Source organism: Lipophrys pholis (assembly GCF_963383615.2).
Source record: "Lipophrys pholis genome assembly, chromosome: 12".
NCBI lineage: Eukaryota > Metazoa > Chordata > Actinopteri > Blenniiformes > Blenniidae > Lipophrys > Lipophrys pholis.
Window position 1 is genome coordinate 22,661,996 of NC_137641.1, and position 10,660 is coordinate 22,672,655.

At 40.8% G+C, this 10,660-nt stretch overlaps 1 protein-coding gene across 2 annotated transcripts in view; it reads right to left on the reverse strand.

Moving 5' to 3' along the window:
- Nucleotides 1–6,218, reverse strand: part of sema4d (sema domain, immunoglobulin domain (Ig), transmembrane domain (TM) and short cytoplasmic domain, (semaphorin) 4D) — a 41,062-nt gene extending 34,844 nt beyond the window's left edge. For both annotated transcript variants that reach the window (XM_080476769.1, XM_080476768.1), the window contains exon 1: nt 6,050–6,218. The gene's annotated coding sequence lies outside the window, so the exon portion shown is untranslated. The remainder of the gene's footprint in view (nt 1–6,049) is intronic.
- Nucleotides 6,219–10,660: the final 4,442 nt, after the last annotated feature.

Genomic DNA, 10,660 nt, shown 5'->3' on the forward strand with positions numbered 1-10,660 from the left:
GAGATTTATGGACACCCTGCCAAGAGAAGACAAACACTTTCCACATTTATTAAACATTAACTATTTAATGCTTTCAAATTTAAAAATCACAGTCAAACCGAATCAGAAACTATTTGGGCAATTCCTGAAATAAAAACTAGACACAGCACAGTCCCACTCACAGCATCACGAGAACCCACCATCCGCCACAACAATGAATTATTTACCTCTCAGATGAGACTCATGTAAAAATAGCATGTACCATGCTGGAGACTCACCACTGCAGAGTCAGCTTTAAATGTACCGTTTCTCTTCTAGTATTGCCGAGGAAAAAAAAAAAAAAAAAAAAAGGTGTCAACATTATCAGACGCCAGCAGTCAACAGACTCTGCGTTGTCAACACAGCCTGCAGGCAACGTAAACCTTACCATAATCTGAGGGGAAGATCCTGCTGCAGGTGGAGAGCGGAGAGCGCTGTTGGATATTCCCCTCTCCAGCTTGGCTCAGTCGCACAGTTAATACTGGGCGAGCCACCAATGGTTTGTATGACCCGGTGAGAAAATAAAATATGATCATCCAACACGACCAGTCCGCCACCTCCTCCCTTTCCATTCCACGGTCAAGCTCCTATCTCACTCTCCTTCCTTCTGCCTCCCCTCTCCTACCATAAACACTGAAGGAAAAAAAAAAAAAAAAAAAAGGAGTGCAAGATGCAGAAAAGGGTGGAGAGATAGTGCTTGCATTCAAGACCTGTTTCACTTTGCCGATGGCAGTCTATCTCCATCTGAGCATGCACAGCAGTCAAGCGCTGGCTTTTCCGGTGGAGAGCGACGGTGCAGAGATCGCGCCTCTGGAAAGCGTCAATGCACACAATTGCCGAGGCGGGGGAGGGGGAATTTGGGGTGGCGGGTGAGGGGAGAGAAGAAGGAGGGGGGGGAGGGTGTCGGAGGTTAGTAGAGAGTATGCATGGGAGTGTGTCTATTGTTGTGGGGACATTTTTTTTTCCTCTTTCTTTTGAGGAGTGACTGAGGACAGCAGGTTCTCTCAGCGCAAGGGGGATATAAATTATGCATTGAGGTGTTTAAAAGTGCCGATACCTTTGTTTAAAAAACAAGTGATCTCCATTAATTATGCATTGAACAGAATCAAAATTAATTCAAAAGAAATTTACAATCAGGTTTTGTTTTTTTTTTCTTCGAGAAAGATTTACTGGCCCAAAGGTAGCCAGAGTCTTTTTTTGCAAGTCAATGACAAAGCAAACACAGAAATAGAATAAGAGAACCTATCAAACTGTGCTGCCTAAAACTAAACAGACAAACACTAGCAATGTTTGTCCTTCTTGCTATCTCAAATGGGAGCGTCATTGATACATCTAAAATCGAATAGAATGAACTAAAGGTCTGTCATGCATCTATACCACTTTTTTTTTTTTTTTAAAAAGAACGAGTTCAAGCACAAGTAGTAACCTTTAGCTAGTTGCCGATACAAGCAAACATTATATAAGTTAAGTCCAATTCATACTGCATATGCATACGATATGCATTTTCTTCGACACAACAGGAAAACAAATCATTTGAAAACACCTGTTTTATTGGTCAAAACAAACCTACACAGAATGCTGTGGAAGCATATGGGGACTGCTGTCCACAACTTTAGAACAGTAAAGCCAGTCACTCAGGATGCAAACATTAAACTGCATATGACCTTTAAACGAATGACACAGGGTGTTAGTTGAACTACAGCATTGCAGATAAAAAGTTGCACAAAAACACCTCTGGTCAGCAGTGTCAGACAGTGATATCCTTCACAGCTACAGAATGTACTGTATGTCGCCTCGCTCTCCATTCCCTTCCAGCTCTGTGCTCTCTGCAGCACAACGCTGGGAACCTTTTCAAAACATTAAGCGGGCTGTCAATAGCGCCACAGCAGCGGATCAGCACACTTCCTGCACGTTGAGTCGCAGCTGTGGGTGCAGCATCTTGGAATCTTTGAAGATTTCCTATACAGGTTTCTTTTAATGAGATTATTGTCACCAACATCTACCAACTTCCTGTGCAGTGCCCCCTAACAACAACTTCTTTTTCTCAATGAAAACAACTACAGCAACTAAATCTCACAGGGTGTGGACTGTCCCTTGGTTTATTGTTACCCACTGTGCTAAGAAAAGAAAAAACATGACACCCAGCTAAAACGTCCTGTGTTTACACATTGATCTACAACCGCCATTCAATCACAAGACAGGTTTGCTTAGACATTTCTGGAATGCGGCGATGCATTATGCATGGCCAGTAACACACCAGCCACACACATTAAGTGGCCGCACATGCCACTGTCTGCTGCCGATGCGAAGCCAGATGCTATTCTGTTAGCCAGGAGGAAATTATTCCAGCCCCAGGGTGCTGGGGCACTTGGGTGTGGCTGGGGGAGGTTTGCGTCTTTCAGAAAAGGAGGTGGGGGGTAGCTGCAGATGTCCGTTTTCTAGAGGCAGCCCACCTCAACATCAGAGCGAGACAGGCTGACCTCTGACCTCCAGCTTCCAACTCCTGCAGGACCGAAACAATGAGGCGGCTGCAAGTCATACATCACACTCGCCCACCTTATTTCCTAAAACGGCGACATCAAAGGTGATTAGCATTGTTCAATGTCACATCTTTGAGCATGCGGAACGTTAAATTCCGATTTAAACAGAGACTTATGTTTACAGACTCGTCTGCTGGGAGAGAATTGAATTACTAATGAGCAGGACACAACAATACAAATCCTGTTTGTATACAACACAGTGACCTCCACAGAGGGACGTGAAGTGCTTCAACTAAGATTAGACGCTGATATCACACCCTTCATATATCACGAGCTGGAAGAGAACCAAAAAAGTGCGTCTGAGCCCAATGAAAAGCCACCACCAAATCCTTTGTGGGTTTACGTAATTATGGGACTTTTACCCACTTTAAGAAAGTGCAGGAGTCTTTAGGTAGTTGGATAATTGCATTTGGATGCAACCATAAACGCAGTGAGTGTACTTGATGTGATCTCCCTATAAGCAACACTGGATATGCGCCAGTCGGAGCATATTTCAATGCTCCAACGTTTTTGTTTTTTTATTTAACAAGAGTGAAATCTGACAAACAGCCAAAGCTCAGTCCAAAGTCCAAACAAGGCATCCAAGTAAATAACCCCATCCAAAACAAATGCCATTTCTGCACAAAGTTCAAGTTTAAAACAAAGCTCTCTTTCAGCCACATAGTTGCTGACTTAATTCGTATTTCCCCTCCATTTCAAATTGATTATCGATTTAAAAAGGGCTTTAAAGTAGTGAAGTTCTTGCGTGCCTATGTGTGGTTATCATTAACAAGCCGGAGCATTCAGTCGCAAACTATTCAGCAGATGTGAATCTTGTGCTCCCAATTTAAGTGGGGGGAAAAAGATAAAAGAAGCCAGCTCAAGCATTGATCAGTTAAAATTCTAATAGCATTAAAACATCCCAGACATGCGTGTAGAATAAAAATGGACTAATTAGCATTTGGGAGTCATTAAAAAAGCATTTTAGGAAGCAGACGATTCCAGGGTGAATTGAAATTAACAAACAATTTTATGGATCAAAACTACAATTTATGGTCAAGAGCACACTGAAATGGAGCAAATATCACTGCAACATGACAATGTTTCAATCAAATATGATGAACTGACAACATTTACTTTCAATCAAAAAAAACAAATGTGCTCGTGGCAATGATGACCTTACAACACACGTACAACTTTTGACCTGAGGGAAAGTGACTGAACTGCTCAGCAGCACACAGCCAGTGGTTTAATGATTTGCCCCCCGCTAGTGAATGATCATACAGTAATATCCTGCCATAGCGAGTCCTCCGCCCCCCCCCCCCCCCCCCCCCCACCCTCGAGGGTCTGGCTGACATGATTCTGGCTCGCCCGGGTGCCAGCCAGCCCTTCATATCGACAAGATCCGGGTGGCTGGCCCCCGTGGCCAATGTGACCCTGCCAAGGACCTGTGGAATGAAAACCGATGAGGCAGAAGAATTTACTTATTGAGGCTGTGAGGGAAGGATGTCACAGCCCGTGCAGTTTTAGTGAAATGCAGAGCAAAAAGGAAGGCGAGGCGGGCCGAGTAATGTCACGAACTAGGCAGTGGAAAATAGATTAAGGAAAACAAAATAAAAAAAACAACAACATTCGTATTAAAAAGAGGAAAACTACATCGCTGGCAAGGTTCGAAATTCCACAGTGCTTATGCAATGCAAACTAAGCCTGTATATAAAGTGAGGGGCGGTTCTTTAAAGCAAGGAGCATTCACTCAATCTGTGCATTTGTTAAAAGGCTGAAAAGTAAAAGAGCAAAGGAGACAATTGATGTAATTCATCAGGACTTGGGCTGCAACCAAAGACAAATCATTCCTGATTAATCTGAAGATTATTCAGTGAATCAGTCGATTATCTGCCATTCAAATGTAGAAAGAAACTAGTCTTATTTTGGATACAAAACAAAAAAAATGTCACTTTCTAATTATTTTCTGTGCAGAAATACTGAAAATCATTGAAAACCCTCTTCGTCAAACCAAGTTTCAATTTCTGATTCTGTAGAACAGGCATGTGTCATATGTCTTGTTGAGTAAAGACATTGTTCTCTTTGGGGCGGAGCTCCTTGGGAGGACACCAGACAGCTTCAGCAGGTAAATCCTGGTAAGGGGGATGCCTTTTCCCAGGGTTGTTTATTGCGAGTACACTGGAGATTCAAATAATAAAAGCATCACTGCAAGCATTGACAGCTGGCAGCGTACCAGCCGATTTCCTCAAAACATTTTAGGGTTCTACAGATGATGGACGGAGGAAGAACGTATTAGTCAAATTTGGACCAGATATCTCTATGGATCCAAACAACCAATCCCAATAACTTGAGATTCAACCAAAACTATTAAAAACAAGTCGAAACTTATACGAATGTTAACGTTGTTGGGCTCACAATATTCTGATCTTAAAAAGGATTTTATGAAACACAAATGCATTTACATTGGAAAAAAAATTGCTGTGTTTATAAAATAACCCAGTAGTTTCCACCTGAGCTTTATTGTGGGAATAATCAGAGGAGGAGTATGATCACATCTGTCAGTGAAAGTCTGTGGTTCGCTGCAGAGTTGACAAAGGTCAACAGACGGCATGGATGATGGTCATGATGATGATGTGCCCTGAATTATACAGCTGGGAGCCAAAAAAAGCCGTACACATGCTTTAAGATTTGGGCTCCCCCGGCCAGAGGGCAAATGGTGAGACAGAAAGCAGCTCCATAACGTATTAGTCCCTGCAGACTAGACATCCACGCAGGTGAAAGGTTTAAGAGCATCCACTGATCAGCCCCAGCTGCAACTCTTGTCCTGGCACTAAATGCCCCACGGGGGTGGACAAGCGCAGTTCAAACATATCTTTAGACACGCGAAGAGTGCACGCTGCAGGTATCCATGTCTCCTGGTGGCATTTTGGTGGCTCCTCGCGCTCTCCATTTATAAACCGTGGTTACGTGGCTCTCCGGTGCCGTCAATGAAGCGCTTTTGTTATTGCAGTGAAAGAGCACCCTTGATTTATGCATGCCAAGGGTAGAAACCCTTGAGTGACCTCTGGGTGCAGGAGTGGCATTTTTTTTATTTTATTTTTTTAAAAGTGCAGATTTAAAAGAGTCGTTTAAGAGCTGCAAAGAAATATAAAGTGAGGAGGGTTTTTTCTACGCTTCAACGACGGGTTCAAAAGTCTTGCAAAAAAAAGAAAAAAAAGTAAATTTTCTGCAAGTGGGCTTTAAAATGTGACGTAAAAGAGTTAAAACAGCGTCAAAAATGCATAAGAACGCAAGAAATGTCGGTTCGACCCTTTTTAGGGGGTCGGTGGAGGTTTAGGACGCAACAAGTGCAGCTGAGTCTGAGGTCCGCGAGACGGCACGCACGAGCACGACGGAGCAGCGGGACTCACACAAACTAAACTCAAATAAATCCGGCCAAACTCTCTCCGAGCAGGGCGAAAACTTTCCCTCACCTGCGGGGACGTTTCAAGGGGAATCCAAGTACTCACAGTTCGGGGGAGGTTTCCCTCTTTGTCCCGGTGTGTACGGAGATGAGCGCCGCTGCAGCGTGTCAACGTTCGGCTGGTCGCACTGTGTCTCTCAGCTCAGCATGGCGGCGGCTGGAGCCTCAACACACTGTGGATTCAAACCCCTCCGGACTGAGCGATATCAACAGACAGGGGGAGGGAGGGAGGCAGGGGGAGGAGGTGGTGGTGGTGGTGGTGGAGGAAGAGGACGAGGAGGAGGAGGAGGAGGAGGAGGAGGAGGCAGCTGCAGCCAAAGTATCCCTATCAGAACTTAAAAAAAAAAAAAAAAAGCAGCCTGAACTCCACACCTGATGCTCTGCTAACCTTTCTTTTCTTTTTGATTGTTTTTCTTTTGTTCACTTTTCTTCTCTTTTCTATTGTCTCACTCATGATTTATTTTTTCCTTCCTTTTTATTTTTATTTTTAATCTGCTGGCATAGTGTCATTTTCTTTTCTTTTCAGTGTTTATTTGTTTTTATGTTTTATTTTTTTTTCTTTATGCTTCACTTTCTCTTTGTTTCCATGCTTTCCTTTTGTTTTATTTATTATTTTTTTATTATTTTTCTTTTTCATGTGTCTCATTCTTCCATTTTCCTGTCTACTCAGATTTCATTTTCTTACCTTGCCTTGTCAATGTCTTTAATCTTTATGTTTTCAATAGTTTCTCTTTCATTTTTAATAAATATTATTTTTCTTTTTTTTCTAGATGCATTTTTAGGACTGTTTTGTGTTATTTTCTTTCTTTAATTGGCTTAAATTTTTCTATATTTTTATTTTCATTCTATTTTTCAACTGTTTATCATTTTTAGTCATTTCTATATTTTTTCTATATTTTTTCATTTTGCCTCTTTTTCTGTTCTTTTTTCTTTTCTTGTCTTACTTTTTCTTTTTTCATTATATTCAATTTTATTATTTGATGAAAGAACTATGTAGTGATAAAACAAACCTGTTATAGCACAAAGAAAGGAAAATACATTCAATTGAAAGCAACCCGATACATTTTCATACTTTCTATGGACGATGATGGTGCTGGCTTTTTATATTTACTTTTCTTTCTTACTTTATAACTACAGTAACTTAACTTCCTTTTTTGATGAGAAAAAGCTTTCCACTTGTTTTAAAATATATATATTTTTTGTTTATCATGACAATAATACAAGTTTACTTTCCAATTAGGCTGAAGAATACTGTATATAGTAAAAAAAAAATAGACATAAGGATAAACATTAGTTGCTGTGGCAGGTTGGTAGCATAGTCGTCTCCCAATTGGAAGGTTGGGAGATGTTGAAGTGTCTTTGAGCAAGACACTGAATCTCAAATTGCTCCCAACTGAAGTGCCTTGCATGGCAGCTGCCTCCATTGGTGTGTGAATTAGGGTCAACAATTAAACTTACCATGAAACAAAAATATAGTAAAAAATATGCTTATATTTGGATTTTTATTAGTTACACATTTGCAATGAAACATGATTTGAAACAGCAGATCTTACATTAGCCCCTGCCTTTGATATGGTCACAACCAAAAAAGGTAAAAGGGTGTTTCTGATAGTTTGGCACCACATCAACATGCAGAAGAACACTGTTGTTCAAAACTAAAAATTACAACTCCGTTTCTAAACCTAAAGTGTAAAATTATGACTTTTTTTGTCACAAAGTCTATTCAGTTGGTAGAAGAAGGATTAGTGGACGGTAGAATAGACACATTCAGCCATCAAAGTGGCCAGTGTATGTGCATTTATTGTGAGAAACATCTAGAATGTAACATAATTCATTGGCAACTACAGTGTGGCGATTATAATTTTCATTCAAAATATATAATCTGATCACAGAGCATGATGCATTATTAAGCATGTAGATAAAGAGAAACATTAGTAGTTAAGCGCAAGGCCGCCTCCACCTAGAGTAAAACGCTCTGCTCATTTTAATGCACTCATAAAAGTAATTAACTCATATTATATATAATAATGTACCCCTCCTCTCACAATCCACACAACAAGTGCAAACATCTGTAATTTCACTTTATGGGTATGTTTTTTTGTTGTTTTTTTTTAACTTTGAGGTTTTGCTGTTTTCATGTATGTAAAGACCCAGCATACATTTTCTACCACTGCTATAACCATAATGGACATCTGGTGAAGAGGAACCACAGTAACAGCTCTTGCCATATAGCAACAGTGCACGTTATTTGTTTGACATTATCGGTGCGTTTTCTTTGTACTTAACTTGACAGCCACAGCAAGGATTTATATGCACCATGTCGAGGAACCAGTGAAGTGACTTAAACATCAAATCAATTCATTTTGTCTTATTTTATTTGTTTGGCTTTCAATGCAATTGGCCGTGTGTTTTTCTGTGAATGCTGGGCTGACTGTTTTTTGAAAGTCTTCATTTCTTTCCAGGTGGGGGAGAAAGACCAGACTTCAATGACCTCTGTGTTAGCTGTAACTACAGCCCTGGTTGAAGAGGCAGCTCCTATGGAGTGGCTCAGGGGGAGTGTCTAGGTGGGGCTAGTGGGTTGTAAAGGTCACTTTGGGGAGGGGGTCAAAGGTTATACAACATTTTCCTAAAGGAGAAATGATTCCAAAACATAGTGGAGGAAAGACAGACTGACCTTTGTCTCATTGTACAGGGCGGAGGAGGAGGGAGTGGGGCTTTCCATCACACTGCGGTCCGAATACAATACCATCTTTGAGTAAAAGTCAGATTACCGCTGGTTGGAGATAGAGTCGTATCACAGCTCACCTCCATGGCCGCTGTGTGAGTTCACTGAATAACACTTTTTTGTGAAATGTACCTGGCAAATTGACCTGCACAAAGTCTATAAAGCCCCACGTTTCAACAAGGAATATTAGGATGAACCCCCCCACCCCCCCGAAATATTCTACAACTCCCAGGCATCATCAGCTAGTCTACAAATTGTTTATTTTCATATCAGCCCCTGGTGATTTGAGAGCTTAGACGAAGCCTGGCAGCAGTTGAAAGAGGACAGCAAGTGCTGCCTGAAATGAATACGAAAAGCAGCTGGGTTTATCTTCACTCACTCTCTGACATGTGCTGCTAAGAGAAAACAGGTGACCCAAGAATGTGTGCTGAAACTTAAATGGAATACTAGAGCGCAAATGATTTGTTGCCTCTCCAGCAAGTCTTTTTTGATAATGATATGTTCTATGCACTAATCTTTTTTTTATTTTTATTTTTTTTGCATAATGTAATCCTGTCTTTGTAGCCCTGTTTGTTATGTCTAATTTTCCTTGTGTTATTGTGTCTCGAATTCAGGGACACACAAACATCTGTGTGGCAGTGTTACTGTCTCTCTGCACTGGAATGATTTTCTTTTGGTTTTATTATTAACAAAACACATGCAGACAAAACACAACTTCGTGAACCTTGTTTTGATGCAGCTTCACTCAAGGAAATGAGTTGAAAGTATAAAAAACAAAAGTTAAAGCAATAGGAAGTGTCAGAGAGAGTTCCACACACGCACACAATAGATGGGAAAGGTAATAGAGAAGGTGTAGATTTCCATGTGGAAGTATATGATCTTCGTGCTTGAGCTCTTCAGACACACCAGTTGGATATATTTAGAGTCCCTAGCTGGTGTATCCATGCTACAAGGCAGACCGCAATTATTCACAACACTGAAAGGGCCAGTGCTGGTCTGAGGTCAGTCAAGAGAAAAGTGCGTGCGTGGTTGACTGGTACAGGACAGGATTAACGCAACAAGAGTCACCGGTCAGGCCCGGTGGTCCAGTCATATTAAAATGTATGCGGTGATCTCAGCAGCATAGAGTTTTAAACAGGTTCAACTTAATGGGATATGCAAGGAGAGGCTTAAGGTTTTCAGCATGAATTGCAACATTTGCAAATACAATTTAGCCAAATCTGCAAATATAAGGCCTGACAACTCTAATCAGAGTATAAATATTATTTTTACGTTTGCAATGCAACCAATAAGTCATAGACGTTATTCTGTTGTGATCCAGTCCTCAGCAAACCTTTAAAGCACAACATAGAGTATCACAACTGGGTGCAACACATCAGCTTTTCATGTGATTTAGAATTAGTTTTCTTTAAAATAGCTCAAACCCACTCTGAGATTTCTTACTGAGAAGATAGATTCTTATGCTACTTTTAACACCGTAAGTGGAAGAGCGTGTGAGCCTAGTAAGCTTCTTGTTTGTTGTACACCGTAACTCTGATTTTTTATTATTGTCAAGCTTTTCCCCCTGAAGAGCAAGAGCCATACAAACAAGATTAATACAAACACTTTTCCATATAACACACCAACAATGAATGTCACCAACAGGACAAAGTGTAGATAAAAAAAACAACTGACCAGATAGTTCATATGTAAAACATCTAATCATGAAAACTTTAATAAAGGTGGGTGTTCCTGCAGGAGGATTATATTGTACCTTACTTTAGTTTTAACCTGTATAAAATGAGCCATCAATTTTATTTGTTATGTAGAAAGAGACAAGCGTTTGTTCAAAATTTGACAAAGCAGCGCCATCTAGTGGCATATCTCTCACAGTTCAGCGTGTATGAGCAAGCCTCGGCAGACCGAAATACACCCATTCGTGTAGTTTTTGCA